This window comes from Mastacembelus armatus, chromosome 13 (assembly GCF_900324485.2).
Source record: "Mastacembelus armatus chromosome 13, fMasArm1.2, whole genome shotgun sequence".
In the NCBI taxonomy this organism is placed as follows: domain Eukaryota; kingdom Metazoa; phylum Chordata; class Actinopteri; order Synbranchiformes; family Mastacembelidae; genus Mastacembelus; species Mastacembelus armatus.
In genome coordinates, this window is record NC_046645.1 from 4,496,310 (window position 1) to 4,510,728 (window position 14,419).

Sequence of the window (14,419 nt, forward strand, 5' to 3'; positions counted from 1 at the left end):
ATATTCTGGGAATGCTTTAATATGTGACGGAGGAGGTTGACGAGAAGGTCTGGCAGTTCATCTGTTATTGTGAAAGCAGCTGCGGGAAGCTATGTCATAGTGGTGACCCAGGCATCTGCGTAAATGAGGACCTCACGGCCTGGTGGTCACTGTGTACTCACGATTCAGACCAAGTGCAGAACGTCAGGTTCATAATGATGGCATAGAGTAAGCCGAGTCATTTAACCACAGACCAGCTTTTCACATTCTCAGAGATAAATTATGTGTGTAGCCAGGTTTTATTTGTCAAAGACTAAAAAAAAAAGGTATCCACTGACAAGTATGTAAGAGAAGAATTTAACCAGTTTTTGTACACAAGGTGTGACGGCTGAGTTTGCATTCTTGGACTTATATCAAGCTGTTTCTTGCTGGGGTGTCAGATGCGTTTATGATGGTCATGGATGAGGAATCAAGATGCCAGAAAGGTCTGGAAAGTGTCCAGTTTAGTGGCATTAGAATAGCATCATGTTTGTTTGTACATGATAATATCCTTCTGGATCCTAACCTGGAACACTTTGCTCCTTCCAAATGTGAAAGTGAAAAGGGGGCATTAGCTTAAGTCTTTCAATTGGAAAGTGGGTAACTGCACACCAGTGAAAGAATAGTGGTAACAGGGACTGTAAGACTGAATGTTAGTTAGGTGCCTGCTACACCTCAAATAATAAAGATTTTTAGTAAATGAAGTGTTAACTGAGGAGCATATGCAGTGGGATGTGCCTTTGAGAACATCCCTGGTGTGTTTGGGTAATGTTTTTTGATGTGTACAACACACCATATGGGTAGTATGAGTGATCAGATGGTGCATTTGGAGAACATGTGTGAGATAACAGGAATTCTTCTTAGACACTGCATGTCTGACCTACTCCATATAAAAACCAGGATCAAAGCTGCACGGCTGCTGCTGCAGATTGTCTGGTTCTGCTACAGTTATCATCACATTTAGATTTTGTTAAAGACCAGCTCTTTTCTGGAACAAAGTCTGACTCTGTCAGATTTTAGATTTGCATTTCAACTACTATTTGTCTTGTTCCCTGTTCTGGACTGTTTGAGGTATCTTTTGGCATATCCTTTTCAATATTCATTTTCCTTCTCTCTTATTAAACATGATCTCACAATTACGTTTTATTGGACAATTCTAAAATACAGTTTATTTTTAGTTGCGCTGCGCAAAGTGCAGAAGAAGTAAAGGGTGCAGAGACCTTGTGACTTGTGACTAAATGTGGGATTTTTTTTAAGAGACTATGCAATAATTCACTCAGTAGCCACTTTACCATGTTCATTGCTAAAATGTTATCAATGAATGCAAAAATATATCACAACAGCAGACAACAAATACATGTGTCAGTCCTGTTAAGTAGTGGAAATGTGCAGTGATGTAGATAAAAGACGTGTCTGAGAAATCCTACTTGTTTTATGGTGTCACATACTGTATGTGCTTAAAGACTTGACTGGGAAAATTTCAACTAGTATCTAGCTGGACTTTTTCACACATGGTAATTATCTCAGGAAAATACAGACTGGGCCTTTAAACTTTAACTTCTCCTAACAATTGATAGATTGTCCTGGTTCATATACTTTGTCATTGACAGGTAACATTTACATCTGAAAGTTATATTTTTAGGTTAAGCATTTTGAAGTTTGATACTAAACATGACATGATAATAAACCACATTAACACTTGCTTCTACATGTAAGAGAGCATGGATTTACTTTCATTGTTCTTCTTTGTCTTACTGAAAATGCATGTCATTTGTGTGTATGTACCAAATTTTCACTGTGGCAGCAAATAGTATGTTGATCCTCATCAAGGGTTTATGGCATCAAAGGTGGCAGGATCTGTCTCCTGGTCTAGTTGCCATTCAGGAGATGAGGGGTTTATTAGCTTACTGTTTGATATTTCAGAGCACTACTGTAGACAGCTCTACTTGGGTGCTGGGTGCAATTCTCACTGTTATGTTTTGGTCAAGGGGGGTCTTTTAAGGTAGTGCTGATCCTGATGAGAGGTTCAGTCTCATCTGATTGTCTTAAAAGGGAGATTTATAGTTTGGCAGCTAAGATTTTAGTTTGTAAAAGTGTTACTGCATGTGTCAAAAGGTATCATATCATAAATGTATATTGTTTAATAAAACAAGAAAAGCAATATATTAGACTTCATAACAGTCTGCTGTGTTATTTTAAGGTATTATATCACTAGATATAGTCATGTTTGTTTCATAATAATAACTCATTTGAAGCTGAATACTTGGTTTATGTAAATAAACCATGTAAATGCCAAGATTAATAACTCACTAAAAGGAATATTTTCTTCATCTTTTGTGTTTTTTTCACTGTAGTGTTTAACACTGACGCTCAGAACTGCATCTGGCTTTTGGTACATCAGTCTCTCCTTGTCTCTGTCAACACAAGATGAAACATGTTCCCAGAAGTGACCCTCCAAGTTACTTCTGCCCCATCCCCACTCCTGCCTTCTCTATCCTCTATCTTCCTGAGCATGTAGATAGTACAGCTGGCAGCTGGGCTACCTTCTGGTCACACACACACACACACACACACACACACACACACACACACACACACACACACTCACACATACACATACACAGGCTAAGCAGTAGGCCATGAAGCTGTCGGCGTGAAGGGCAGATGTGTCTGACACCAGCAGACAGTGACATGCTCCCTTGCCAGGACAATGGTGTGTGTGTGTTTCACTATGACTGCAATATCTGTGTGTGTATGTGGGCAGGTTTAGGTTTAGTTGTACATATGTTGAAATATATTTAAAAACGTTAAAATGTGTAAGTAAATGTGCATTTTACATTTTTAACAGGTGATTTTTACCTAAGGCTCTCTCTAAAACCATTATTGTCCAATCCTACCATAGCCCCTCACTGAGATGTTATTCTTTGAGTTTGCATTTTAAGAAAAAGGCATGAGCAATTGCCTGTGTGAAGAAAACAGCCATTAAGGGCACAAAACAGAGTAATCTGCTCATTACTTTTCCGGTGAAGTCATATGAAAGTTTAGGATTAGGATGGTCTTCCTGTCAATGACAGCTTGACTGCTGGTGTCGTCTGAGGCTGCGGGCCCATTGGTTGATTGTAGTGAGTGTATGTGTATCTAGAGGACTTCTATAAAAAGGTGGGTGGGATAAACCCTTTCAAACTCAGTTTTTACACATGGTGGCTTTATCTCCCTTCACATAGGCAGTACAGACACTAATGTGTGCACAGGCACGTGTACATGTACACACACCCAGTGCACTTGCAGCTGTGTTCCAGATGGGTCTGGAGACTTTCAGTGAAATCACACAGTATCAACCTTCACACAAAATCAGTAGCAAGCAGCACATTTTCCATATTACCACCTCCCTACTGCTCCCACCTAGGCCTGTATTTTAGTTTTCCCCTCACACATTTGCTTCACTCTAACTGATTAACACTTTCTCTGTCCCCCTCTGTATCTCACTTTCTCTACTTTCTATTACACTTTCTGGTGTTACATTTTACTTTCCAACAGTGTTCCATTCTTTTTTGTTTTATACTCTATTAAAGGCATAGTTCATTGTTTTGGGAATTATTTAATCATTTTCTTGGTCGTGGCAGTGGACCATTACAAAATTACCTATATTACCTTCTTATATAAAGCTAGGACAGAAAGCAAATGATCATATTTCCCAGACAGCCAAACTATCCTTTTAACTCATGTGTCTGCAACAGTATGTTTGTCTGTTTGGACAGAGACAGTCTACATATGCGTATGTTCTAATAGTAAGAAACAATCCAACTGGTCCAGATTAGTATGGAGTATAATTTCTGGGAAGGGAATAGCCTCATACCCACATGTTTAGACTACAGAATGCAGAACTTTATGACTGCGTGTGTGTGTCTGTAAGACCTTCGAACTTTAACAGGAACTGAGTCACTCAGATCTGGTTTTGACACAATCTTTTCCTTCTGTCTCCCTTGATGCAACTGATGTATAAAAGCAATAGACCAGGAGGTGGAGCTAAAAGTTTCATATTTCTCTATTAGAAGCACAATTTAGTGATAATATTAATAAAATGAATCAGAAAGCTGGTTGGTCCCTGTAGAGAAGCTGTCTCTTGTTGTGCTTCCTTTCACCTGGACGTTAGAGCTTAGGGTCAGGTACAGCATAACAGTTCTAGAGAGCTGTTAGGGACTCAGAGACTTGCTCAAGGACACTTCAGCAAGGAGTGTGTTTATCCTCAGAAGGTCATGAACTATGGACGGAGAACGCCTTGTTGTTCAAAACACCACCCTGCTGCCTATTCTTCCTGGGCTTTATGTCATAAAAGGCTGATTTATTTTCTGTCTACTGTTCTACTCTGATTCTTCCTCTCCTCTCATGCCACTTTGCCTCTTTGCCAGGAAATGAGGTGATTGACTCCATTTCAAACCCTGCTGCAACACAAAGGCAGCTGCTGTACACATGCTTCCTGTGAAGAATGTACAGGGGCTAAAGTTCATCCTCAATGTGAGTCAGTTGTTGTACAACCCACACACAAATGCACACACAAGCACACTGCTGTGTTGAGGGTCCACACACATAAAACAGAAAACACGTGCATATTGTACAGACACACACAAACCTTTCACCTTTAGCTCCATTACTTCATAGGTCATCTCTGACATTCTTTGCTGCTTTACTGCACAAATACTGTGGTTGCCATGAACAGTATGAACACAGACAGAAATGCATGTGTACCTTAAGGATGGGAAGGATTCAGGTTAGGCAATTAGTTGTGATGGTTAGGGGTAAGGGTCTAGGGAATGTGTTATGTCAATGAGTGTCCTCACAAAGACAGAAGTACAACTGTGTGTGTGTGTGTGTGTGTGTGTGTGTGTGTGTCAGTACCGTATGGTGCATGTAGAGAGAGAGAGAGGGGAAACAATAAATGAATCCTCCGTCCTGGCAACAAGTTGTTTTCCTGTCAACAGTGCTGTATCTCTGCATGAGTGTGTGTGTGTGTGTGTGTGTGTGTGCTTCTGCCAAGCTGTTTTTCCAGTCAGGAAATGGTGGTGTGTCATTCTTTCTATCATCCCCCACCACTCCATCAGTCACTATAGATGAAATCTTAACACTAGCCCCTTAGCTTTCTTTTTCATTGTTTTTTTCTGTTGCTCTCTCCAGTCCTCTGATGTCTTTGTATACTTGTCATTTGTAGTGATGGATGGTCAGTGAGGGAGGAGAACAAGGAAACATAATATGACAGGCTAAAGGAGTATCACAGATCAGTAGGAGATGAGATGATAATTGACACAGAGGTTGAAAACGAAAAAAAAGTATATGGTAAAAATAATAATGTGGAGAAATATACAAGTAGTGCAATTACACTGAGCAAAGTGCTACTGTAATCTTTCTTTCTTGGGAGTGTGAATTTGCTGTAATTTACCTAAAAAGTGTCATTTCTGCTGCAATAAGTTCGCAGTTAGGCACAAGAAGAGCACAAATGAAGTACTTAAGTGTGGCTTGATGGTAGAAAGAGGTCACAAAATAATCAAAATATTCAAAGTAAAAAAAAAAAAAAAAAAAAAAGTCAAAGGGTCAACAAAACCAATGGGAATCACTCTTAGGGGATGACACATGCTGTAAAGACTAAGGTATAGTTCAAGTTGCTCTTTCTAAACTGGAATAAATAGAATATGTCCCAAAGTTAACCAAATATAGATACAGATTACATGTTTCCACACAGTTACTGATTGCAATATGTGATGGCTTGCACAGTTAAACAGAAATTCTTGAAGTTCTTGTCAAATGCCACAATTTATGCCATTTTTAGAGTTGCAAGCAAAGCAACTGTTGCCACTTCCTGAACAAAAAGAGATCTTTAATGTCCTCTTTTCTTGTCTGTTTCCTGGGACCTCAAGTTTCTGTGGCTAAAACCTGCACGCCATAGGAGGTGCTGGTTGGTTACTATGGAACTGATGGCACCACTTGGTCCAGTTCATTCCCTGGTCAAGAGTTGGAACAGTGTCTTAGACACAATGGTAATAGCTAACCAGACTACTGACACTGAAACTGACCTTCAGACTGACTTAGAGAAAGAGCCAAATAAAAATTTTTTATTTAATGATTTCCAAAAAATACAGAGCTGAGTATGATATGCAGAGCAACCTGGTGCAGCAACAGAATAAACCTCATTCCCAAGATAATTAAATTCAGTGTAACTAATTGTACAATGAAATATTTAATGCTGATTTTATATGTGTAACCAGATAAGGAGAAAATATGGTGAAAAGAATCACGACTTAAAAAAATCTTAAGCTCTAAAAGTAAAACAATAACATATTTTCTAGACTGTTCTTGACTAAAATGATAGTGCTAAATTACAGAAGTGTGTAAATAACATCAAATACTTGCACATTAAGCTTACATAACATTGGCTACAACCACACCTAGGACCAAAACGAGGACAGAGAATGAAAATCAAAACCTCTACCCACCCCCTTTCCACCCAGCACACACAAACATACATAAGTCACATGCACACAAGAGTCCTCAAAAACTACAGCAGGACAGTCATCAGCTCTTAGTCATTAGAATAAGAGAAAGAAAGATTCCTGAGGCTTGAGTGAAACAGAGTCTAATGAAAAAAACAAATCACACATCACATCAACACACAGGTCAAAGTTAAGCTTCAGAGGGAGGGAAGAAGGAAAGGGAAAGACACTAGTAAACAGAAACTTAAAGAATCATTAACTAATTTTTAAACAAACAGAAACAGGCCTCTGGGATTCAAAATAGAGTTAGACAGAAACTATGCAGTGTCACTACTACAGCATTAAAGGTTAACAGCTAATTAAAAGCCTAACAGGGTTAAATATAAAGGTGTGGGTAAAAATGATAATGATAATGATCCCTGAAAATAATACTGCTTTTTAAGTCAACAATGTGTCCAAAGTGTAGGAGGAGATTTAGAGGAGGACAAGGGAGGTATCTGTGGCATTTCACCCCTCAAGACCTGCCAGGCTGGTTTCTGGGTCATTAAAATTCCTCCTCTCCTTTCCTCACTTCTACTCACTTCTCCCTTCAGGAGCCACAGTTTCTGTCTCCAGCAACACGTTGGCTCATGTCCACCTGTTCGGCCTCGCCTCCTCACTTCCATTTTCTCTCTCTGTTATCAAGCTGTTGCAGAGCACGCTGACGTCTCCATCTGCCAGAAAGACAAATTTCTCAAGAAGTTTTCTTTTGGTGATTTTCTGACTACCTTGCATTTCCCTCTCCCTGTCACTCCTTCCTTCGTTCTTCCACATCCAGATGTGAGCATAATAAATCCTCTTTGATGGCGCAGATCTAGACAGTCGGGCCTCATCTTTGTCTCCCCTCACTTTCTTCTTTCCACGGTGTCTGCTCGCCCTCTCTCCACTGAAGCGCATAAGGTGGTTTTCTCTGGAGTGTCACCTCTGTTCAAATCTGAGATGATGAAGCAAACAAAGTAAACATCAAACCTGCCCAGACTCCTTACCTCTTGTTTAAGTACCCCCTGCCAACAACAACCACAACAAAAACATCCATGACCCGACTAAAATATGTACAGGCAACCTGAGCTTCCAAACACTTCTAAATGTCACCTACAGAGAAAATAAGTACTATGAAAACAGCTCTGGCTTTCCAAGAGAAGCAATTAGGCTCCATGTTGAAATGATGTTGACAAATATCTATACTATACTACAACTTTACCATAACCCTTAAATACACTCAGAAACCCAGCAACTTAAGAGTCAAATTGTGACAATGAACTATCCATTTTACTGCTAAATATTTCCTATTTTATTTACTGCTAAATATTAGTATACTCAGGTAACATACTGGATTCAGACTCAGCAATAACAAATAATGTATATACTATATTTTTTAATTCTGAAAATTAAAAAAATCTCTGTCTAGTCCATTTGGCTTTGATAAAGGGCAAATCATTCTATATGGCAACTGAAAACCCAGTACTTCCTACAGTATCTAACCACAGTATCTACCACTAATTCTTTCTGTGCTTCTTAAGGAAAGTAAACGTCCCTGTATTTCTGGCTGTATAAGACTAAAAACGCCTACTTCTCTGGAGAAACCTGCTGACCCACAGTACCCATGAATGAACACACACACACAAGTTCACACTCCCTCCCAGACTAATCTCCTATACTGCCTTCCCCCTCAGCAGAGCATGCCTTTGATCAACATACATTGTCAAGGCACACTGGGTGACCTGTGTGTGTGTGAGGTGGAGACTCTGAAGTTTGTTGGGGTGGGAGGTCCTAACCTGAAGTGCCGGATATTGTTGCGCTACTTCTTGCCCTCTAAGCCCTGACCTGGGTGAACCAGGGCCAAAGAGCCTTTTGTGTAGCTGACCCTCAACCTCTCCTCTGCCCCTCCCCATCTCCCCGTCAGCCTCTTTCTTTCTTCTCAACCTTTTTTCCCCTCTCTCCTTGAACCTCAAACATACAATAATGTCTAAGCCTTGGAATTGATCATCAGATAGACCACACACTCACACAAACACACACACTCTGTTTCACTCTCGCATACACACACACACACACTGCATTCCTGTTATGTTGCCATAGCAGCACCAGTCCCTGATACCATGCTTTGAGCCTGTATGCGAGTAGGTCATTCTCACCTTTAGGGGTCCACTCAGACAGATCAGACGTGACACTGAGATGGTTCCTTCTAAAGGTTAATGTATGGTTAGGAGCCTGAAAAGTCTTAAGAAAAGGCAGCATGCATTCTACTCACTGACATTTTAGTTAAAGAAAAGGGTGAATTATCTAGTCAGTGATCAACACAGAGAGACATGGGAGTATTTAAGCCATGTTAATGACTTCAGGCTTCAGGTTTCAGATTTCATAATTTTAGTCTCTGTCTGGTTGTCAGTCCATCACTTTTAATAAATCTAAACAGATTTAAGTACTTCAGCAATTATTATTAGCCGGATTTCAATTTATAAAGACTCTTGTTCAAGTTCATGTATTTTATAGCTCTACTAGATAACATAAAGGTGCTTACGACTGAGCTTTGTTTAATATTTTTCCCATAAAATGATATCATAAAGATTTAATACCAAAGTGTAAACTTCTGAAACAACATGCATTTAACCTACATCCCTAACACACATGCTACTGACTCAGCTGTATACAAGTACATAGACATTAGTTCACTGTGTACAACAGTTGATGTCTGCAAGCTGATGGACTGCTCCATGTGCAGACAACACGTGGGAATGTACGTGCAAAACCAATCACACACACAAACACACTAAAACTAAAAGGTGTTTAGGATTCCACTCAATCCATTGAAAATAACATGCTTGTCACAGCGTTTCTAGCTATTTCGAGCTCCATGTGGTCAGAATGAGAAACAAATTTACAGGTAACCTAACTGGTTAGATTGTTTAAAGAGTGGTGTCTGTGATGGATATAAGGTGATAACAATAGTGTGAGTGTGTGGTTTGGTGTGGTCTGGTGTGTGTGTTTCAGTGTGCAGAGTGATCCCAAGCTGTGTCAAAGGAAGGCTGAATAGATGTGAGAAATTCCTGGTGTCACTTTATACTCCTACAAAGATAGAAGTCCCATTATGGGTCAGTGCCACACAGACATTCCCTGTGGCACTTTGGGTCATTAGCATCCCATTGAACTCTTTTAGTTACCTGGATACATCATCACAGTGCCTTTTTCCAACTCACCAATATTTGCAAATATATCTTTCTTCCTGTGGATTCCTGTTTGTTTATATGTGTGCAATTGTAAAAATAAAAACAAAACAAAAAAAACACAGAAGACAAAATCATTTCAAAACATTTTGTCATAGATTAAGTCAAGCCACGTGGCGACTGTAACCATATACCGTGAAACAAAATGTTTTTTCAGGACCAAGGTGCTACATAGATCATATATTTACACACATAAAAAATACACTAAGACTAAGACAACAGACCAATACAGAGGACTACATAAAGTTTACATGTGCACTTACAGTACCTCAAATAGCTCTGTGTGTTCATTCACACGTTGCAATTGTCCTGCAAAATGTATTTTGTGTACCTCCTTTGTGGAAAATTGTAAATTTATATTACAAAATTATGTGTCAAAGAGAAATTGCATTAGGTCTACCTGGCTGCATGTAGCTCACTGCTGATACTGTCTCTCTTAAAGGCTGTTTCCATTTAAAAGTCATTAATTAATTTCATTTAAAAACTAATTTGACAGCTCAGTGACTCAATGAGTATAGTCAGATGAGTCATACTACAAGCAATACAAAGGAGGTGTATTCACTAAACCACTGAACTGGAAACGTAGTGGAAAGCAACCAGTGTAAGGCAAGTGTTTGCAGGCATGTTTTTATCAGTGCCACTTTTACATATCTCATCTGGTCTTGTCTTTTCATGTGTTGTGTTCTGTACTTGGCTATTCTTAAAGAGAGAAAATAGATCATTAAAATAGATATTACACCTGCTTATATACCATAATTACTGGGAATTTTTCAGTATTCATGTGGAAATTTTAAACAGCCCATTAACTCTTTTATTTGCATTGTGTTCCATCTGTCATAAGAAAACAATTAGTCATAAAAAGAGGTCTTGGCACAGCCCAATGGTAGCATAAGACTCATACAGAACCAGTTTCATTCTGAAAGCTGTGTCACAGACTCACAAAATAAGGCACCTGTTATGGGCGTTGGAAGTTACACATATCTGTACTTTTAGTCATGTAAAGCAAATAGTTTCAAGACACTGCTTTCTATCATATCAGCAAAGCTTACCAGTGATGGATGAAACATTCAGATCTTTTACTTTACAGTCCTTAACAGCAATGCAAAACACTCCATTGCATGTTCTGCATTCAAAGTTTTACTTCTGCAAAAGTGGAGAACTACAAGCAACAAAACTAGTTTCAAGTACTTTGTATGGAGAATGTAATGCATAAGAAAATGTGTTACTTTCCACCTCTAAAGCATACAACACAACACATTCTGCAAAGCTGTGTAAAACTCAAATTTTCCTCTTATGATTAACATGAAAGACACAAAATTACTGGCCATAATGGCAATAATTATACAGCATGACTTTCATCATTGTTTATGGCACCCATGGGTTCCACTTCCAGTCCAACACCAATCTCCATAAAATGTATTTTTATGTTTCCATGCTGTGGAACTGTTTAGTGTATAAAACAGGCATGTCAAGGCTGAAGGCCTGTCACTGGGGTTAACTAATCTGCCTCCAGTAAGTGTGCTGTGTGCTGGCATGTGAATCGATAAAATTCAAAGGGTGGGGGCTGAAACGCAGCACCCCTTACCTTGTCACTTACAAAGACCTACCTAATGCCCTTTCATCTGATGTGGTTCATAGAATTTGTTTACTGGCTGTTTTATTTGGGGCCGAGCATGCCTGCCATGGCTTCAGAAACACATCTGAATTTATGCTCCTTCTATTCAATGCATCCACCCTGCTGCTCTGACCTTTGACCTACTTATCATGAAGGTGAGGGAAGAGAAATGTGCCTACATGGATTAATAATGCATTAATTTTGTCAAACAAATACTCAAAAAAAGCAAGCAAAATAATACTCCCAGTACAGAAACAGCTACACCATATGGTACAAATATTACCTTTATTCTACAGCGATATGACCAAAATATTATTGCAATGTTTCTTTACCCTTCAAAGCAGCATTCTTTCCCAAATGTATTAGAGGATCATCAGAGAACTTGTTGTTTCATGTGTTACGATCACTCACTGACTTTTGCGAGACAACAAGCAAACTGGAGTTGGCAGGCAGGTATGTCTTTTATAGGGCGTCCTCTGAGACAAGTCCAAACTTGAACAATAGGACATCGTTATGCATGTCAGCCAAGGAGGAATGCTCGAGATCTGTTGGTATGCAACCAGGCAATTACTCTCATATACGTCAGCTCTCCTGTGTCTTCAGCTGCAGGCCTGTAATTTCCAAATTACTAACCGTCATTGGAACGACTTTGACGGCATCAGTGTTTGTCTGGAAGATGGTTGTACACATCTCTGGTAATCTCTGGCCTCTTGAGCCTCAACCTGTGGCCTGTACATGGCAAAGTAAATCACTAAGTGAAGAGAGCCACTGATGGTTTGTGGGTGTTATAGAAGGGTTGCATGTAAATAGCTGTGGCACATTGGTAGGAGATTTGTCCATTTGACCATTGTCACTAAAGTTTAGGAGGTTAATGGAGAGATGCTGAAAGTGGTATTAAAAGATAATCTTATGAATAATAAATTAAATTTAGTGTTTCCTCTATGGTGTCTCCCACAGGGATCTTGAGTGGGAAATGAGGGTTGCTTTAATTTCCTGTTATTTCACTTTCCGGAACAATAGGAAATGTACAAGACTGAATGCTTCTCCTTATAGAGACAAACACTGCACTAAACCTTAATGCGTTAAATGCATGTATATTGTAGGGTGCCCTTAAAGTTGTTTTTTCAGTCTGTTATTCCAGTTGAAAGGGAACAATACAGTGGAGCTTGTGACTGTCACAGCAGGCTTATCTTTAAAGGCACTCATCTAACGTCACATACTGTAAGTAGTAGATATTTGGAAAGCGATTGCATAAAGTAATACCTCTATTACATAATAGACAAGAATCCCTCATGAGTTTCTCCATTACATTCTGGCATATACAACTACGGAAGAAGTTTGCATTTTGTTCTAAAGTCTAGTTCTTTGGAGAAGTCCACTCTTTAGAAACTAGAAACCACTTGGTTGAGCAGGCTCATCTGCAAATAATGAAACTCATGCAGGGAGGCAGTGAAGCCCAGCCGGTTCCTAAAAACTACTTCTGATAAAACAGGGAGGTGAGGGAAGCTGACTCAATGCGCAGTCAGTAAACATTACACTCCCTTATGGAAATGTGACAAATCAGCTAAACAGGACAGCCAGGCCTTCTAAATACTATAAGGAATTGATACTACATGAGCACAATAAAAATGACTAATCCCCTTTGTATCTGCTTTGGCAGAATTCTACTGAAGCCTCATGAGGTATCATGACAGTATTTTGTAAAATAATCTGGTGTGATAAAAAAATCCAAACTGCTCAAACAATAGGGGAACACTTAATCATCACAGTATAGCATCAAGTCAGGTCAACTTCAGGGATATCCTGACTCATTCTTCTCAGGTTTTGTGTTATGCAACTGTAATTGTCACTCCCAGTAGAATGAGACAGCACCTGCAGAACAATCAATTTGCACATGTAGCCCAGTTAGTCCAAGGTGACACATGCCAGATGTGCAGTCGCAAGAAGATTTACTGTATCAACCAGCACAGTTTCCATGGCATGGAGGAGATACCAAGAGACTGACCGCTACACCAGGAGAGCTGGGCAGGGCCCCTGAAGAGCAACAACCCAGTATCTGCTGCTATGTTTCCCTCACCTAAACCCAGTTGAGCACCTATGGAGTATTATGTCTCAGTCTGAAGCCACCAACCACCGCCACAGACTGATGCCCTGATCCAGGAATAGGAGCAGATCCCCAATGGACACCATGTGTTGATTCATCAGGAGCATGCCTGAGCGTACAGACATGTGGGGGCCATTATGAGTTGCTGTCATGAAATTGACGCAGCTTGGATGAGCCTGTGATCTCAATTTTTCACTTTGATTAATGGGGTAATTTTTAATACAGACCTCCATGTGCAGATGATTTTGGTTTCTACTGAGTGTTGTAATGTCATTTTGCTCTGAACAAATTATACAGTGTACATTAGTAAAGACTTTCATCAAGATCCAAAGCGTGATTTAAATGTTCCCATAACTTTTGAGCAGCATAGTTTTACCTCTTTGCAGGAACTGTCAGAAGAGACGTGATAATCATCTTCAAACAAAACCTAATTAACAGATTATTTGAGTTACCAAATTTCTTGTATGCTCAAATGATCTCATGTGTGAAGCAGGTTATTTATAAAACACTTATTTGCATATTTTAAGTGATGGAAAAAATGAATGAGCGCATTTGCTCAGGCATTTATGTTGTTCCCCTCTTCAAGTGTTGACATTTTATGCTACTTTTTCAGTTTCACTTAATCAGATACAAATACTAATTCAATTGATAATATTGATTAAATTGTTTATTTATGAATTAATGTAATTATGGGCCAAAAATATGAACAAGGTTTGGATTGCTAGTTGTGAAAGGTTTAATTAGTAGGTGAGTAGTACTTTTACTCTACTTAAATGCAGATTACCAACCAGTTGAAGGGAGCAGCTCCCCCAGGTTCTCAGGGCCCTATGGGTCTAAAACTCCAGTTCTCTGCACGTCAGGATGCTTTGGTGATTTAATGACTTGTCACCACAAAACTACACAACTATGGCAGTTCGCCATCTCCTCAGTAGAGGAG